Source organism: Acomys russatus, chromosome 2 (assembly GCF_903995435.1).
Source record: "Acomys russatus chromosome 2, mAcoRus1.1, whole genome shotgun sequence".
Classification (NCBI taxonomy): domain Eukaryota; kingdom Metazoa; phylum Chordata; class Mammalia; order Rodentia; family Muridae; genus Acomys; species Acomys russatus.
The window spans coordinates 63,263,936-63,270,916 of NC_067138.1; the positions used below are offsets into that span (position 1 = coordinate 63,263,936).

A 6,981-nucleotide genomic window follows, 5' to 3' on the forward strand; every position below is an offset into this window, starting at 1 on the left:
GTCTATGAACTGGCTACTTTTCTGATGAAACCTGGTGGCCCGGCTCTATGGGGTAATGCATTTGAAAGAGCGGTAAATGCCCATGTCCAAAGAGGCTACACTAAAGCAGTTGGTGTGTTCCATTCCGAATACGGAATCCACAACAGAGGTACAGCTGGATATTTTTTTTACATGTTCATGTATGTTAGTGACTTACTTATCTACTAATATCTGTTGGCTACAGTTCATATATTATTGACAAATTCTTGTCACTTTTATAATTTTTAAGAACTGGGGAAGTTGGCTCTCTCTTATTTAGGACTTAACACCTACCAAAACTATTTTGAAATGCTAAACTTCTGTCTCTCTGACATGTGAAATGAACAAATTGTAACAACTACAAGAGCCTCAGGACATAGTTTATTCCTTTGACATTCTTTTTATTCTCTACATAATTATCAGTCTTAGGGATTGAACCTAGGACCTTATGCATGGTAGGCAGATGCTCTACTACTGAGCTATGTCCCTGGTCCGAATTAGGTGTCTATTTCTGTGGTAGACACCGTGACCAAAAGCTAGTTGGGGAGGTAAGGGTTTATTTCAGCTTATGCTTCCAGTTAATAGTCCACCATGAATGAGTGTAAGGGCATGCACTCCAGGCATGGCCCTAAAGGCAGGAGCTGAAGCAGAGGCCAGGTCCCCATGGCTTGCCAAGTCTGCTTTTTTATACTACTCTGGTCCATCTTCTCAGGCCAGGAGTGAGACCATCCCCGGTGGGCTGGTCTTTTCCACACCAATCATTAATCAAGAAAAATGCTCCCAGGCTTGCCCACGGGCTAATGTGATGGAACACATTTTCTCGGCTGAGGCTCTCTCTTCTCTAATGTCTCAAGCTTTGTGTCACGTTAGCAAAAAAGCTAACACAATCGACCCATTGTCAACTTGACACATAAACACACCATGATAAATAAACTTTCCTTTCTTGTTTGCTGCCAAGATGTATTAATATTATCATAGTGTAAAACATAATGTAACTTTCAAGGTCACACAATCTTTAAAAGTTCAAATCTCTTTAAAATAACCAAACTCTCTTAACTGTGAGCTCTTGTAAAAGTGAAAAGAAGTTACCTTCTTGTTCCAAGACAGAAGAACCAGGGCACCAGAGCAATGAAACTCAAAGCAAACTCAAACTTCAACAGAATAAAAGTTTAGTGCCTGCCACCCAAGGCCTACTCATGGAGTTTCAGGGCTTCAAAGAGCTTTTGATGCTCTGTTTCTCTAGTTTTGCCAACCTCAGAGCACAGAGCTTCCCTCCTTGGTCCATTCTGCTCCACAGCTGCCACTGTCCTCAGCAGTCATCCCACTAGTCCAGCATCTTCAGTATCCTGAGGCCTCTGATGATGCTGAGCCTGCATCCCCACCAATGGCCTTTCCTGCATGCTCTCCACGCACTCAAGTCCTGCTACACAGGGCCAGAGCTCAGCTGCTCTCCACAACTCCTGTACGCCTGGGTGGCCTTTACACATTCATTACCAAGTTCAGCTGCCAGCATGAGAAGAAAAATAAAATAAGATATAGTAGGAAGTCATACAGTTTGGGTCTTGAGCTCTTTTAACTATCTCACTTTACTTCCCTTTTCAAGTCTGTTTTGTTTCTTCCATCTGTAAAAACCAGTTTGACTAGTTAATCTATAACTTTCTTTTCCACAGTTGTGAGTCCTCTGAAATCTTATCATTGAAATATTTATTATCACTCTTTTGAACTTAAAATAATTGGACTTTTGAACTTAATTTCCCTATATTAAACAGTTTTTTGTTTTTTTTTTAATTTACTTCTGCAGTCCATGTTCTGTGGTGGAACCAGAGTGCAGACAGTCGTGCAGCTGGGAGACATCTGTCTCACGATGACCCTAGAGTCGTGGCTGCTGGTGAGCTGTTTCATTAGGCATGAATTATTTTTAGAACAAATTGGATTTATCTTACATAACTTTATATGCTTTATGAAATGTCTTTCCAGTTCGGGAAAGTGTCAACTACCTAGATACTATGCAGAATATGCTCCTGATCCCTGTGTCGTTTTCACCACTGAAATAGTTCCCTGCCTAGCATTGAGCATCTGGTCCCTGGTGTGCGATGCATCAGCAGATGAAGCTTCAATTCTCTCAAGAGAAATATTTCTACTTTTATTTGAAGGAAGTGGTAAGTTAATTTACTATGTCACTTGCATTTTTAAAGCTCATCTTGGCCCCTTTTATTAAACCCATCTCTACATGGGAAATAGTTCATTTTCCCACAGCTACTCCATTACCTGTCATTCTTTAAAAGTAATGAATTTAAAAATAATGTTATTTGGTCCTATTAAAATTTTTGAAGAATGGTTTATAAGCTGAAACGACTTATTATTTTTACTAATATCTACTTCATTCTTCATTCTAATCCTTTGTTTAAAAAAAAGATACTTGGTCATTATATCAAAATCTTTGGTTTTCATTTGTTTCAGAATATCCCTTCTGTAAGACAACCCCCTGCTCCATGAGACCAGACTTCCAAGCTTGTGGTAATATTTTAAAATTATTAATAAATATATAAATTTTTCCAATCTTTTTGCCTGAAATGTTTTCTGCTCTAGTAGATTATTTCATAATGTCAAACGGGATTCATGAAAATATAATTTCATGTCTTTCACATGAAAAACTGAATAAATATCTGTGTTGTCTATATTAATCATCAGTCACTCATTTAGAAAATAATAGATTCGCATACTAAAAGTTTTGACAACTCAGGTTTATATGCCGAAATGTTATTTATAATTTACATAATATTTATCTCGATTTTATCCTATTTAACAAAGATGCTTGATGTATCTTTATGTAAATAAAGTCATTTCAGACATGGAAACATTTGCCCCAATAAAAAATTACCTATATATTCTGATGCTTTTTACTAGGTTTTATCATCATCTTTAGAATTGATGTAATGCAGATAAAGGAAGATGTACCATCTGTTTTGTAAACATGCCTACATTATACAACTATTATGATACTTGTTATCATTTGGACCTACAATAGTGGCCCTCCCCCAATTTTATCAGTTGAAGCCTTCAAGTGCTAGTGTTTCTGGGTGGTGCTAGAAAGTTTAGGAGGTAGAGCCTAGATGAAAATACATCTCTGGTCTTGAACCCTTGAAAGGCATAGTGGAATCCTAGCTGCTTCCTCCATCTGTTTCCTGGCTGCCACAAAGTGAACAGCTTTCTTCCACCATAAATGTACCATTTCACGACCATCCAAAAAACAGCTGTGCTGAGCAGCAACACCCTAACACCCCCTAAAAACAGCAAAATAAGCCTCGCTTCCTCTAAGTTTATTGTTCTTGGGCATTTTGTCATAGTCAGGCCCTCCCTGTGCCATCAGGAGGGCAGCACCATTCCATGGCAACTACAAGCATGTGTTTCTCCCTTGCCATTTGGAAAGGATTGACCTGGCTTTTGGAGATAGCAGCCCACTCCCCTGAGCAGGGAGGACAGGCAGTGTCTTGGTTTTGTTTCTGTTGTTCTGGCAGGTGTGTAAGGGGCTCTCTATACTGCAGTTCCCATTTAGACGAGGTCCGTGATGGTCTGGGGAACTCAGGTTGTAGTACACCCCTCTTCTCTAGTCATTCATGCAGGTCACATGTCTGCAAAATAAGGACATAGTAGGGTCTCCCCTGGGAGGGCCCGGACTGTCTTGGTGCATCAGAATTATTTGGAAAAGATGAACACAGTCTCATTTATTTGTCTTTATTTTGGCCCTTTGTTTGCTTTTTTGAAAAGGGGTCTTATTGAAGGGGTCTGGACATCACTATGTAGATAATGATTTCCTCAGGCTCCTGTCCTCCAGCCTCTACTTCCGTGCTGGCTAGTTTTATGTCATCTTGATATAATCTATAGTCATCTGAGAGGAGGGATATCAACTAAGAAAAAGCTTCCACAAGCTGTCACTGTAGTAAGTCCGTAGGGCATTTTCTTCATCAGTAACTAAAGGGGAGGGCCCAGTCCATTGTAGGTTAGGCCACCCTTGGGCTAGTAGTCCTGGATTCTGTAACAGAGCAGGCTGAGCAAGCCGTGGGAGGCAAACCAGAACTCCTCCACAGCCTGCACTTTAGCTCCTGCCTCCAAGGTTCTTCCTTGTTTGAGTTCCAATCCTGACTTCCTTTGCTGATGGACTATGGTGTGAAAGTGTAAGCCAAATAAACCCTTCCCACCCCAGGTTGCTTTTGGCCAAGGTATTTCATCACAGTGATAGTCACCTTAACCAGGACCACTTTCCTAAATGGCAGGATTACAGGCCTGTACCATTGTATTTGCCTCTCCTTTGGTTGTATGATTCCATAATAGACTATAAGCTATACCACCATTTTATAGATAAAAAGATGCCTTTTAAAAAGCCTCTAAAGATTGAGCTCTTCTCAATCTAATCTTAGCCAGCATCCAATACACGAAAGATATTCACTGTTCTATATGTCAGACACTATGATTAACAAGATGAAGTACCTGCTTTCATATAGTCAGTATTCCTGAAGAATTATATAAGACATACAGTTAAATAGCATAACCTTGGCTAAAAATAGAGCACAATAGGAGGGCAGTGATTGTGGTGGCAAGGATCTAGTTTAGCTAGAGACAATCTCTCTGAAATGATTCTTAATCCAAAGCTTAAACAATGAGATATAGATCAAGGCAGGAAAACAGAGAGAAAAAAACAAAAAAAAACAAAAAAAAACAAAAAAAAACAAAAAAACACTGCAATCAAATGTGCCACCATGTGTGCAAAGTAAAGTTCTCAGAAGAAATGATTTTTAATGCCCACCAACCAACAGGGAGGTGGTAGGCAGGAATGCAGTGAGCTAAAGGAAGAGTGACATGAAGAAAGAGAGACAGGAGCAGCTCACATAGAACTGGCACAGAGTTTGGACTTTCTGATCAATGTGCTGAAAATTCCTGTAGTAAGCAAGAAAACAGGCATTATTGTAGGGTAGGCACGTAGTTTTTTAATCTATTTTATTTATTTTCAGTTTCTTATGACTCTGCCTTTTCTGTTCTAATCCTTTCCAACCCCCCAACACCAGGTAGGAGAGAAAGAAGGTTAATGGGGAGACTGGCATAGTTCTATGGAGCAACTTCCTGCTGGTTAGGGTCCTTGGGTTCCTTGGGGAAAGTCCAATCATTGTTTCAGGATCTCGCCAACAGCAACCAGGAGCAGCAGTGGGGAGCAGCACCCTCCTCCTTCCTTAGAGCTCTCCTCCCCCCCCCCCCCATTCTCTTCTGGCTCTAACGTTTATTCCCTCTCTGAGTCTCCAAAGCTAACCTATCTGAAGCTGGCAAATATCATGCCCTTCTCAGAGCCTGCACAAGGCAAATAGTGTGCTACTGTGGACAAACTGAAGCAGCCCCATATCCTACCCCTGGGATTAAAACATGATTACACAGCGTAACTGTTTTTTGAAAGACACCAAAACTTCCACTACCCATTATGCTTTATGGGGGAGGGGAGGGCTGTGTGTGTGTGTACATGCACATGACTGCAAGTACAAGTGGAGGCCAAAAGAGGGCACTGGGTCTCTGGGATCTGGAGGTACAAGTGATTGTGAGCTAACTGATATGGATGCTGAGACCTGAACTCAGGTCCTCTGTAAGAGCAGCATGTGCTCTTAACCACTGAGCTGTTTCTCCAGCCCCTATATCTTAATTTTCTAAAGGAAAAAGCATCTTTATTGATTGTTTCCCCCTGAGGATGTTAGGTCCTCTAAATATTTGCTGCTTCAGAGTCTCATTAAGTTATATATTAGCTTTTTCAAAATGAAGTGATTCAAACAGAAAACAATGCTGATAACTGCAGTAGCAGAGATACTAATCCAAGAATTTCAAATAGTAAAAAATAATTCTATGTTAGCATGACTGAGAATGGTGGGTCCTGACATTCTTTGCCTTGCAAGCAAAAGACCACCTAGGCCTAAGCCCAGCTTAGTATAGAGAAAGGCTGAGATAAAGCCTGGGCCAGGAGCCTCATGTGAATCCAGACTCTACAACAAGTGCATCCATGTGACAGCACTTACCCTTTTAGCCTCGGTTTTCACATTTGTAATTTAAGGCTGAGAACATATTTAGATCCCACATTCATGGAACCACCTTCCCTGCAATGGCTACAAGCCGAGGCAACAGCAGCCGTTGTCTCTCAGGATCAATTCAGGAAGCGTAATTATCTAAATCCTTGAAACAATTCGAACTTCCTACCAACCTCCTCTCAAAACAGTGATGCATACATAGTTCACAAGTAAACCAAAGGCCTTTCCATGTCTTAATGACAAACATGTCCCCTAGAGGCTTGGATATTTATTTAATGTCGTTAGTCTATTATTCTACATTATCAGTGTAGAAACTTATCAAGTGAATACAGTCACCATATAATGTTCCCATTAGTTGTCGACTGCATTGAACACAAAAATCCCATCAACTCCACAGTCTAATGAAATAGTGATTTTAGTTTGTCAGTACATTTCATGATCACGTAAGCATAAAAATCTCAACAGTGCATCTCTTAGAAGAGTCATCAATAAATGACACATGCTATAATTCCCTATACTTCTATAGGGAAATAATGGAAATTATCTCATTATCACCATCACTTACGTAACTCATTTTTACCAGTCAACAATTCAGACAAAGTAACTTGTAACATATAAGGTCACATGACTACTAAGTTTCAAAACCAGAATTCAAATCTCAGACTGAATGTTCCAAAACCATATTTCTTCTCATTACTCTCCTACATTCTGCAGGAGAAACTCTCTGTAGATGCTCTATCTTTCTGAATTTTACAGGGAAAATAATCTCCCTTCTATTCAAGTGAGTTAACAAACAAGAATTGACTTGTGGGCAAAAATAAAATGAATGAGACTTTTCTGTTGGACAGTTGTTTTCTAATCCCCCAACTGTCTTGGCTTACTTGTTCGAGTTAAACTTCAACGT

General features: G+C 40.0%; 1 long non-coding RNA gene across 1 annotated transcript; it reads left to right on the forward strand.

Annotated features, from left to right (window-relative positions):
* LOC127207019 (uncharacterized) lies at nucleotides 1-2,807 on the forward strand. Its single transcript, XR_007832902.1, has 4 exons — nucleotides 1-148; nucleotides 1,820-1,906; nucleotides 1,996-2,177; nucleotides 2,479-2,807. It is a non-coding gene; the product is annotated as an uncharacterized LOC127207019 (long non-coding RNA).
* The last annotated feature ends 4,174 nt before the right edge of the window (nucleotides 2,808-6,981 follow it).